The sequence below is a fragment of the Ceratotherium simum genome, chromosome 4 (genome assembly GCF_057802395.1).
Source record: "Ceratotherium simum simum isolate JZ-2026a chromosome 4, ASM5780239v1, whole genome shotgun sequence".
Taxonomy (NCBI): Eukaryota; Metazoa; Chordata; class Mammalia; order Perissodactyla; family Rhinocerotidae; genus Ceratotherium; species Ceratotherium simum.
The window spans coordinates 63,610,531-63,623,494 of record NC_141903.1 but is presented as its reverse complement, the minus strand read 5'-3'; the positions used below and the strand labels follow the sequence as shown (position 1 = coordinate 63,623,494).

At 36.3% G+C, this 12,964-nt stretch overlaps 1 protein-coding gene and 1 non-coding gene across 5 annotated transcripts in view; one reads left to right on the top strand and one right to left on the bottom strand.

Annotated features, from left to right (window-relative positions):
• EFNA5 (ephrin A5) overlaps nucleotides 1–12,964 on the bottom strand; it is a 290,294-nt gene that overhangs the window by 29,340 nt on the left and 247,990 nt on the right. The window lies entirely within an intron of this gene.
• LOC147917307 (small nucleolar RNA SNORD77) lies at nucleotides 2,056–2,120 on the top strand. The gene has a single exon (XR_015552118.1). It is a non-coding gene; the product is annotated as a small nucleolar RNA SNORD77 (small nucleolar RNA).

Below are 12,964 nucleotides of genomic sequence, written 5' to 3'. Positions count from 1 at the left end.
ACTGGGGAGTGCAAAACTGGCTAGTTATTGATGGGAAAAATAGCATTATACTGTTCAGGACCAATTTTGAAGGTATATTAGTGAGTGCTTAACTTCCTGTAGCCTCCAGCTTAGTCATTCTTGAGGTATTCCTTAATATTTTCATCAGAGGATGTAAGATGGATTTGAGAATGGGTTTACAAGCAAAATTATTTGGGTGGGTTAAGTAGTCCTTGAAGACAACTAGTGAAATGGTCCATTAAAGTGGGATGAAGTTCAATAAAAAAGATAAAGAACAGAAGAATGGCAGACTAAGCACAGGTATGTCTCAGGGAAAACAAAACCCACAGCAGACAACAAATTGAATGTGTGTCCTAGTGGTCTACTTATTTATCAGATCTATCCAAAGTGCTGTTTTCATGTTTTGGATCTACATTTACAATAAGACTGCAGAAAAGTGACAAAAATTATTTTAAAAATTTAAAACAGCTCTTGTAGGAACAGTTAGAAGAATGTAAGTGGCATAATTCACTACAAACACATGAATCCTTGAAGGAAGAGACAACTAGCCTGTATTTGTTGCTCATCTCAAAAGAGGATTAGATGCAAGGATGTGGGTTCAACTATACAGAAAGTCTGGTTATGCTGACTAGATAGAGAGGGCTGGGTGATGAATGGCATTAAAACGGATTTCACATTTTTCATGACTAGGAGAATTATATACTTAGTATATTTTAAAACTGAATGGGATTTTATAAATGATCTAACCTCATCCCATGGAAGCCAGGTCCCTCAAGATGCTCCAATGAAAAAAGGGTTCCAAAGTCTAATAAGTTTGGTGAATAGTACATATAGTATCCCTCTCTTTGGAGAGTTACAATGCACAGTATCACATTTAAGGCCCCAAGAAGTCTTGCTGGAGGGAAAAACACTTTAACCCCAAATTTTCCAAACTTAAACTTGATGTCAGAAATTGTAATATCTTAATAATTTTCTTGTTCCTTGGAACTCCCCAATCTGGCCCAACCTCCTCATTTTACATTTAAGAAATAGACTCAGTTATATGACTGATCCCAAGTCTAACTAGAGTTGGGCAGTGGCAGAAATGGGACTTAACCCATTCCACTGCATTTCTTATATTTTGTTGGTCAATGAAATAAAGCTGGAAATCAATAAATAGAATGTTTTCCATTATTTGTCTGGAGTCTTTGCTTTTTCATATTATCTCCATTAAAGGACAGAAAAACAACTAAATATGAGAGAAATCCTAACTGAAAATATGAGTCACATTCTTTAACTTGTTGGACACAGTCAAGCCTGCAAAAATACTAGACAAATATAAAATATTACTGTACAACAAACAAGAAATATGAAGGTTAAATTGATACTCTGCCCCTCTTGCACTTAAAGGATTTATTACATAGATTTTCTCTTTGGTTTGAACAATTCCACATATTCTACGCTACTGTTCATCAATGAAATACATCCTTGTTTTGGCCTGTGGTTGTTTTGCTTGTTCAGCATCACTGCCTATCTTCCTCAGGCTAAAACCCAAACAACAACAAAAACTTTGACGAACTCCTCTTTCCTCATTCCATGCAGTCTTGGTGACACTGTCAATCAAGGTGCTCTTTATTCTTTCCAAAAGACAGGCATATATGCCAATCAATTCCTTCTCCTAGGAACTTGCATCCTGAGTAGAGTGACAAAAAGAATGCAGAAGTGTTAGAGCTGAGAAAATCGAATGGCTGGGTCTTAACGAGAAAATTCTAATTATCCACTTGTTTCCATGTTCTAGATCTCTAGCATTGCCTTGGTTCCTGTCCATCCTGAGGTCTTTAGTTAAAAGAATTGATCTCTCTAGTACAGAAAAAGTTTCTTTTTTTCTTTGTTTAAGTTAGCTAGCATTGATAAATATTGTTTACAAGTGGAGAACCTTAACGAATATTGTACTTATCTTTGGAGTACTTTGCAAATGGATGGGGAACCATCAAATGTTCATAATTTTTATACGGGTCACACAGTTGGTACTGAATTATTCCAGAAAGAAAGTTGACATAACAATGAAAAGTAATATTACTGTGATGGTTGCATAGTTCAGATTGAATTGTGAAGAGATACACCATTTGTCTAAGGTAAAGAAAAAAAAGAAAAATAATATTAAAGTAATTTAAGGATAATGGGTAAAAGCATAGCTGCTAAAATACCAGGATTAGATAGGCATTTTGCTTATTTTATCTATAAACAAGGCTTGCCAAAATGTAACAAAATATGGGTTGGGTGATATCAACCTTGGGCTGCTCATTGATTAATCTCTTCCTGATGGTAGAAAGTATTATACTATCTGTGTCTTCACTGTATACTTTTCTCAGGGAGGTGACAAACCGCTTTTCAGTGACACCTTGAACTAAAGTGGAACGTACAGTAAAATACAGATTTCCTCAAATGAATTGTCAAAACCATTAATCTTTATCTAAGGAGCCATAATAACAGTTTGTTCTCAGTAGCAGGTGGGGGAGGGAGAGAAAATGTCTTCCAGAAAGCACTTTGGCAGTCAATCTGGTTGATAATAAAACTTGATGAAACATCTGTGATTAATATTAATTCTAATTCTCCCTTTAATGGATAATTGTGAAAAAGATAATTTATCCCATTTTGTTTAGACTACAGCTGAGTTTTTCAATTTAGGAAAAGAATATTTCTCCATGTTTCTCAGGTATGAGACTCTATGGGGAAAAAAACGGGTGCACAAAACCTACCAATGGTAAAGCAGTTTTCTAGTTAGCCCTGGAAAATATTTTGTACAAATTCAACTGACCACTGCAGACTTGGATGTGACCCAAAGAATGGTTCTCTAAGCGACAGACTGGTATTTTTGCATCTTCACCATTGTAGAACATTCTAAATGAACCACAGAGAACTGACAATATATTTTGGTCATATTTTTTCTGCAAAGAGTGTGAGAAATGTGCCTTTGTGAGTAAATGACAGTAAGCTATTTCTGCCCACCAGTGTATTTCAAACTAGTTGATGATAGGAACTATTTTTGACACATGCAAATGTATAATTTAAAGTACCCATAAAAATTTGTCATAGAAGCTACCATTAATTTTGACAGAAAGTAGGAAAGTAACTAATTGCCTTTCAAATATCAATATTAAGAATACCATTCATTAAACTAGCACTTTAACTCATTTACACACAGAAAACTTGAGGCATGGATTGAAGCCTCTTGCCCAAATTAACACATCTATTAAGTGATGGAGTCAAGATCCAGATCTCCTCATTCTCATCCCATCTACTTTTCTAAACTTAATAATATTTTAAAAAGGGACCATTTAAATAATGGTCTTATTTTCTAGGAATCAGGACATAGCATATGGTTAAAAACATGATTGCTGTCTAACCCAATATATAAGTAAATAGTGATTAAGTATATATCACTGTTGACCTTTAATCATAACCAAATCATGGCTCCATTTACATATACTCCTTTTTCATCAGACTCTAACTAAACATCGGGGAGAAGAAAACATAAACTGACAAGCACGAAAGGTCACAGACAATAGGCACCCACTTCTTCAACGTACCTTCCAAAACCCTCATGGTACATAAATAGAATATTACAGAGACTCCTCACTACTTTTTCCTTTCTCCTCAAGTACACATTTTCCTTCTAAACTGTTGGTCCAAAATGAATATTTCTTCCCACTTGATGTCTTGTCTTTTTCCTTTTTATCTTTTTGTGGCTTTCTGATTCTTATCCTCACTTACACAGCTTACCACTTTGTAAAGGGAATTCATTTTATAACAAAAATTTAAAAACTTGTTTAAGAGATACAAAAACCCCAAAGGGTTATCTTTGTTCTTGTAATGAGTGGTTCTTGTTTGCACTAGCCTGGTGAAATTGTAGCTTATTTAGGGGTGAAGCAAATGATACATTCGCTTGGTGAGGCAGAAGGAAGGATTTTTTACAACCATCGACCATGGTGAATGAGCTGACTCCTGGAATCTTAGTCTATCTTAGTTTTCCTCTTAGACTAGCTTGGTCTTGCTCTCACCTGAGTTCCCTGGGTTATACAAACACTCACATAACAGAGATTGCCTTTTCTCAACACCAATGCTGCTGTTCTATTCACTCAGACCCTCCAGTATCCACTTTTTCCATGTCTGGAATTCAGACTCATCTATCCCACTTTTAGCCAATGTTCCCAAAGTGTGGTAGGAAGATCACCTGCCAGAGAAATTGCTGGAGAGCTCGTTGAACATGAAGATCCTTCCTGCAACCTCATGAAGTTTAATGAATCAGACTTTCTGGAAGTGCGTTCCAAGAATCTGCACTTTTACCCCTCTTTGCAGGTGGGTCACTAAAGTCAGGATAGTCTCTTAAGTCCTGAGACCAGAATTCCACCTTGCCCCTCAAATCAGCACTTCACATCTTTAATATCTTCCTCCTGAAGCAATCTTCTCTCCCTCTTTTTTATGGACAGTGTCAATCTTGTAATTTATTTCTCTTTTTGCTATTATTTATTTTTCTCACATTGGACTGTGAGCTCCTGGAAGACAGATTACACTGAGTACTTTCTATTGTTGCTCCATGGTGTCTGCAACATTGGCCTGATGGGTAAACACAGCTCAGGAAGTATTGATGGGTTGACGAATGAGAAAATATAATACTGAAGAGTATCCTTCTATAGCTACTGTAGATTTTCTACAAATTTAATGATGCACAAGTACCGACAGCCCAAGTAGAGTTTAATAAATGGATTTATATAGCATTTTGAATATAAATATTTCAGGGAATAACTGCAATAAATCTTCTAAAATGGACTTTAATAATAAACTAACATCATATCAAAAGGTCAGAAATTCTGCTATTTGATTAAATTAATAATCCAGCAAATGTTATTGATTTACCAATTCAACTCAATAAAAACATCATAAAAGCCTATGCAAAAAAAAAAAAAATTAAAACTTGGCAGCTGTGGCAAAGAGGCTGAAGGTATTACAGAAGCAACAGAAACTCAAGTAAAGGGTATTAATCTCTCTGAGATTAGAATAATTTCTTCCTAAATACTGGTACTATTTGTGGAATAATCTTCTGAACATTACTTGCCATACATGGATAAGAGCATGAACGCCGGAGTCAGGATGCCTTTGCTCAACTCTGGACTCCACCACACATGAACAGTGTGATTTTAGACAAGTTATTCGACCTGTCTGTGCTTCAGTTTCCTCATCTGTGAAACGGGAACAAGAATAGTGCCTAACACATAGTTGTGATGAGGTATGGATGAGACAATGTATGTAAACACATGGAATGGGTAAGTGTTCACTACCTGCAAGCTATTATTATATAACTGGCCAGCATCTAGCCCTAAAACCAATTGTTTGGATGTATTTATATGACAAAGCCCAAATGAGCTTCCCCTTCAGAAACATACTACTCCCTATTGCCTCTCGATAAGTTCCAAATTCTTCAGACCAGAATTAATGGCCCTCCATAATCTGGCCCAATTTATCCAGTTTTATTTTCCAAATACTTTCCATTTCAGTCAGACCTGTCTTTTCATTGATCCCAACGTCTCTGTTGTTCTGATCTTCTTATCAGGAGAGGGGAGGCAGGTTAGAAAGGAAATCTACCTGAGCTGTGTGAAGCCTCTTCTCTGGAGGGCTGCTGGGTGGTCTCCCCAATTCTGGCGACCAGCCTGATGAACCAGTGCCCTGACTCCTGTGTAAAATCTGGGTGATGCGCATGGCTGCTGCAATTCCTGAACTTCATTCCAAAGTTTCCAAATGTTACAAATTCTCAAAGTAGCCCTTCCCCTCCTAGAATCTCTGCCCCTGTCTCGAATGTGCAAAAATGTGTAATAACTCCAAGTCTGTGAAATACTGGTGGACTTTAAATAACAGCAATAGCAACAGCACCTACAACTAATAATAATAATGGAAACAATACTTTGTAGCTGCTGTGCTGCTTAAGGACAAGATAAGGCAATCCCCAGCATGTCATATTAACAAGCTGTGAGGTTGAGACCGTCGGTCATGAGGCTTTGCAATATATACACCAGAGCCTACACTGTGCTATTGATTTTGTTAATCAAATTTAAAACTCTGAAAAATGACTCAGGGTAACCAGAGAGACATATACTTTCAATAGTCTTGCTGATCCTTACACGTCTTCATCACAACTGAAGTAGGGAGAGTGATGACACATTTTATTATGTCATCATGTTCTGACCCCACAAACCATTCAATAACGCTCTACTTTGTTTTAAAAACCCATATACTAGTACGTGAATCTCAGGGAGAAGCTGACATGAATCTTCTCTCTATACGTTATGTTAGCCGTTTTTAGAACTGGCTCTGTCTTAAGCTCCAGGGTGTAGGTGGGACTTACATAATGACTTGCCAAGGGTCCTTGAATTCTGTCTCCTTTTAATTTCTTTTGAAATATTTATTATGAAGTTAAGTGAATAAAAGAGCTTAGGCTTGGAGTCAAACTGCATGGGTTCAAATCCTGACTCTATTACTAACTACACGATCTTGGGCAAGTTACTTAACCTCTCTCATCCTCAGTTTCCTCATCTATACAATGGGCATATTAATAGCACCTACCCTCACAGGTGAGAATTCAACGAGTTAAAACAGGTTAGTGCTTGATACAGTGCCTGGCACATCGTAACCTTGCAATAAGTGCTAAATCACTAGAATTGTGATTATCAGACAAGTGTTAGGGAGCAGTTATCAGTCAAGGCACGAGTAAGCCTTTAGCAAAAGGCTGCTTTCACAACAATAATTACTCTGAACTAAACTTCATTTAAATCATTGCAGGGGCCGACCAGGTGGTGCAGCGGCCAGAGTGCGTGCGCTCCACTTTGGCGGCCTGGGGTTCGCAGGTTTGGATCCCGGGCATGCACTGACACATCGCTTGTTAAGCCATGCTGTGACAGCATCCCATATAAAGTAGAGGAAGATGGGCACGGATATTACCCCAGGGCCAATCTTCCTCAAGAGAGAAAAAAAAAGTGGAGGGAGGATTGGCATCAGATGTTAGCTTGGAGCTAGTCCTCCCCACAAAAAAACAAACAAAAAAACAAAATAAATCGTTGCAGTATTCATTATATAGCCTCAAAACTGACTGAACTGAATGCTCCCGGTATATACATAGCAAAACCTTTAAGCAATCTATTAAAAGTAAAAAAATTGCCTATTCACATATTTGGTCTCTATTCTACTCTCTTTGTTTAGATTTGTCTCTTAAAAATTAGGCCTAAAATAGAGCAAGAAGTTCTGAATTCAAGGCTGAGGACCCATTGGAACTGTTCATCAATTCAGATCTTAGTCAGAGCCTATGATCATGTACCTAAGGAGAAAATTAACATTCAAAATTTTTTGTAAAAAAACAAATTAGAAAGAGCACATTTACATTAGAAACCAGACATTAAAGCTACCAAAAATTGAGCAAGTTTAAATTAAAAACAATATATATTCTTTTTAATGATTCAGAGACGTTATTTGTTTTTAAAGACGTGGATACAAAAGGGAGTGCTAACTGTAAACCAAAACCTATCTCACATGAATGTAGATAAAGCTAGTTGGAACTATCATACATCTCTGAAAATAGTAAAATGAAAAGATATTATCATTCTAATTCCTAACAATAATAGTAGGCTGAATATCCAATTCATGATATTTTACTTTGGGGGCTCAGAATGAATTAATATTTTGTAAAACTTTAAATTTTAAAACCAAACCTAGATAAAGCATATAATAAAGTTCTGTTGCTAATGTGGCTTTTCTATAATCTGCCTAAAAATATTCAATGGAAAAGAAGCCTGTTGCCAAAGTCCACATATTTCCCCTATTAAACAGAGGTAAGCCATAGCCCCAGAAACCATATTTCAAGCCCACAGGATACTCATGAACTAAAATAATGAATGATAATGCCTCATTCTCTGCATTAATATTAAAGAAAAGAGAAAATAGAAAACTTTATAGCCACTATCAGCTCTCTGGACCATAAATCTCAAGTTTTGAGAATTGCTTCCCAAAAGGGTAGGGAGCACGGATGAGTTGTGAGCGAGCTTCGGAGCCTAGAGATATTTTTTAGCAAGCCAGCAAAGCACTCACACAAATTTCTACATATCTCTGGCTGTGAAAAGTCTCATTTGTGGTGATTTATATTTCCTCATAAAGAACTCTGTAGATAATATAAGCCTGCTGTGAGGCTGTATGACAACTTTCAAACCAAGAGTTACGCGACCATTCTGTTAAAATAGAGCAAGAATAGATGAGTGGGAAAATCTGTAGAAATAGTATTTCTTCTGATGAAACGCCAAAATACTGTTCTTCCAGCATGCACAATGTTCAGAGTCACCTCTGATTCTGTGTGCGTGCCTTATGGATAATATTTTGGCCATCTATACGAGGAAGTATCAGTTTTTTATGAAGATTGACTATGCGTTTGGTGTGTTCATGCTTGTGTAATTTACAACAAATGACACTTAGATATCATCACACTGGAGTTCACTTGCCTTAATAAGTTACTAAGGGAAACACAGAGAATAGCATGCTGACAACCCAAAGTCAATGAAGTATAAACACTGTTATTCCAAGTGTCACTGGCATGTTATTTCCATTTCTCTTGGCATCTGCTCTATGTAACACTGCACATACATGCCATACAGCAGCTCATTAAACTGTTTTCAGTTAACTCTGAAACCAAATTAGTACATTACATGTTTATAAGGCTGAGAATTACTGCTTCCTTGTGAAATTACACAATTAATCAGGTGTGTTATTTCTCTAAGAGATGCAGCCACTTGTGACATTTAGGGATAAAAAGGACAACTCTTTAATTTAATTGTTTCCATTTCAACATTTAGTCTCAGTTGGGTAAAAGGAAGCAAAAGGTGACATAATTCCTTCCTCCCCTTGGAAGGTCAGAACTCTACATGTTCCCTTAGTCTTGTAATAGCATTTTAAATTCTTAAAAGGAGCAGAAATAAAAATTATTTTGGTTTTGAACTTCTTATCTGAGTGTCGCAGACTTTGAAAAATTCAAACAATGGGATGACTACTTATGAGTCTTCAGTTTTTTATGGCTGATACCATGAATTTCCATCAAGCCCCAATTATGCAATGGCCTTTAAGGCTCCCTTTGCAAACTTCCTTTGCTCCAAAGTCAAAATCTATTAAACAGTGATATCTTTTCCAGTTTCCTTTTTCACAGACCCAACATCAATTTCTCTGATTCTTTTTAACAGTACCTTATCCTTTAGTCAGGTCATTGAACAGGGCATGTATTTCTTTTTAAAATTCTTCCCACTTCACCAAATAATGTTGCCAAAAATTTAAAAAATATTAAAGTGTTTTAAAATATCTTGTGTTATCAGTTGCCTCCTCCCCATTTGATTTATTCAGACTATCTGAAACATGCTGGGTGAAGTGTCCACACTCCAGCCGTGCCTGAGCTGATGCCAAGCATTCTTGTTCAGGAGGCTAAGAGGGCACCTGGCAATAAACAACTGTTTTCATAAGAGAAATTTACAATTAACACAGAAAAATATCCTGAAGTCCCTAAATATCCTCTTTCATGTTCTGTATTTAACCTTCATTTAAGAGCCTTTGAAATCTGCTCATGCTTTCCTAAAAGATGGCTAGGGACAACTTGAAACAGACACAATTCTCTAAACTCATTCTTTAAATAAAAAGGTGCGTTCTTACAGGTTCACTAAAGACCATTGGAAGTATACAAAGGGAACAGAATGACTATTTTTAGACAGAAATCTGATATAATCCCAGACAAACTTCCAGTGTCCAAGTGGAGAAAAACTGTTCCATTGTACGTTCAAAATAAAACTTAAAAAGAAAAACTAAGTAGATTTTAGTGACTAAGATACACTCTGTATCTATATCCGAGCAATTACTATTTGATGTTTGTGCCATATTCATTCTTTTCCACTTTAGAAAATATTAAAATTTGTCAATTTCCTAACATTGCCCTTCAACTCCTTTCTCTATTAATATAAATATGCCTTGCTGAATACCATGCTCTGAGTCTACATACCAAAAAAATACAAGAGGCGAGCTAGTATTTGACCACAGTCCTTCTGGAAATTTCAATTACAAACCCCTTGAATCTCAGCTGAAGTATATGCCAGAGCATTTAATGCTAAAATAAGACTCCAGTGGTCAAAAGCATTTTTCAATAACAGAAGCAAAATGCACACACACGTTGAAGCAAATATTGAGTTGTTCGTTTTAAGAAAGTACACTGTACTTACAAGTCACCTCCCCTGCAAGAGTAAAAGAGTATGAAGGATGAAAAAGATTACCTCCTGCTTTGATAAAGGTGCCGTTTTGACACTCATCTAGTTCAATGAGAACAACTCAGAAAAAAGGCGGATTGGTGTGAACTGTTAGGACCAAAATAATTCTTAATGTAGATTACTAAAGTAAGCAGCTGAAAAACCAGACATCTACAGGGAAATGAAGACTTCCTGAGGCATATGTAATCCCAGCATAATGTTCCTTCAGAATATAGGGCATGGACTTAAAACGTGAACCTTTACTAAGCATTTATGATTTTTTTTTGTGTGTGTGTGTGTGATGAAGATCAGCCCTGAGCTAACATCCATGCCAATCCTCCTCTTTTTGCTGAGGAAGACTGGCCCTGGGCTAACATCCGTGCCCATCTTCCTCCACTTTATATGGGACGCCGCCACAGCATGGCCTGACAAGCAGTGAGTCGGTGCGCGCCCATGATCCGAAGCCAGGCGGCCAGCAGCAGAGCGTGTGCACTTAACCATTACGCCAGGGGGCCGGCCCTGAAATTTTTTACTAAACTAAAATATCACTCAGGGCTATTCAAGTTGCCTTAACTTTTTGAAGGATGCAAAATTTTTTGGATGTGGATTATTGAAGTTATCTTTTTGGTAGTCAACTGGTCTTTTAAAAAATATTTCTTTGAGTCTTAGAAATAAAAAGATAGTGCTAAGAAACTATTATTATATACCCATCTTACAGATGAAGAAAGCAAGGCTTGGTAAGGTTAAGTTACCCAAAGACACATAGCTATTAAGAGTCTAGAAGGAGGATTCGAGCCCAAGGCTGCATTCACCAGGGTCTGTGCCTTTTTTTTTTTTTTTTTTTTTACCATGTTCCACTCTTTCCTTTGATGTAATTTTTCCCCAGCATATGATGAAAAACATTATTAAGAAACTAGGGAACTGCTGCAGTGGGCAAAGTAAAACCTAGGGCTTCTCATTTATCTCTTTTTCTCAAACATTATTAGCATATAAGAAATTTTAAAAAAAAATTGCTTTTTTGGTTCTATTTGGCTTACTATTATGGCATTTATTCATTCAACAAATATTTATTGGACAACTCTTCTAGATGCTGTTTTCTATTTTTCACTGAAAATACACAGTTTTAAATCAATATTATGGTTAAGCAAATTCTCCACATTATGGAGAGCTTGCCTGATTTTAGAAACACTTCCATGAGAAACTACACTCTAAGTTCCAAACAACTCACCTGCAAATAAGCTTCTGGCACAAATCCAGTTGGCAAGTGAAGGACTTTCTTTACGTTAGTATTCTCTGGATTTAGTGAATATTCTTACATCTTTTAAAGGATAGTCAATAACTATGTTGTACAATCAAATGATTTCTGTAGCTGATCTTGATCATTTCAGTAAGATATCTCTTAAGAATTTAAGTTACTTATTTTGTCAGTTTTTAAAATTGTATAGTGCATATTAAAATTGCCTCACAGCTTAAGACTCTAAACTTTTAACTAAGTACATAAAGCGGAGAATTAGCAATTAATCACATGCATTCAAGTAGTTATATACTATAGATTTAAGAATGATGCCCACAGTAACATAGACTATCTCCCTGATTTTCTTTCTAATTTTGAAAAATATGTATACCACAAAGACTGGAGCAGAAGTCTTCAGCTCTCTGAAAGTTCTTTTCATTAATAAGATTTTCAGGACTCTAACTTCAAAGAAATGGACATTTTTCAGCTCTGTATTTCTATCACCATATCAATATGAAGGAACAATACTAAAACAACATGTCTATTCAAGTTCACCCACCAATAAGTGTAGGAAGTGTGTTCCCTAATAATCTCCCAGAAACTCCTGGTTTCCATCTGGGTGCTATGACTATAAACTATCTTTACTCTGAGTATCTCCTTTTGAAGAAAATCAGCTATACTTCAGATGTGGCAAATGCTAGAAGAATTCTCTGCCTTTTTAGTATCATTTTCAGAAAATGACATTTGTCTTCCTTATTGTAGGTCTCATTAAAACTCACTCCTTCCTGAATCAAGTGTGCAATGGTGATTCAGTCTGGACGCTGACTATTCAGTGGATTTATGAAGTGTATTTCTTTGAAAATACAAGTTCTCTGGCTTCTGAAGTTATCGTACTAAAAGAGTCAACCATCTGGGAAGATACAGTTGAAATATCTTTTGGAGATGGAAAAGTATCCTTTGGAGAGCTGAAAATGCATAAATGTGTTTAAGATGTGTCTTGCTACTATCTGATTTGAGGTTTCTAGTAGAGTTAAAGTAATATTCTCTAAACAGTAGTGCTAATTTTTTCTAATCTTTTTTTAATACAAAATAAAGTGTGTTTTTCCTTCATTAGCATATGAGACCTAAGACAGACTTTATCTCTTCACTTTCTTTTAGTTGCTTAAATGAGTACTTCATTTTCTCTCAGATCAGCCACTTCTTATCTGTTTCAACCTTTTTCAAGTTGCCTAATTTTTCTGTGCCTCAGTTTCTTCACCTGTAAAATGGGAAATAAGAACAGTACCTCATAGTGGTGTTTTGAGAATTGTAGGGAGCTTAGAACAGTGCCTGGAGCAGAGTATATGCTACGTAAACACTAGTGACCCTTATTTATTGAACATCTGTGTGCCAAACCACATAACACAGGGCATAGGGCAGAAATAGCCGTGAACAAGCA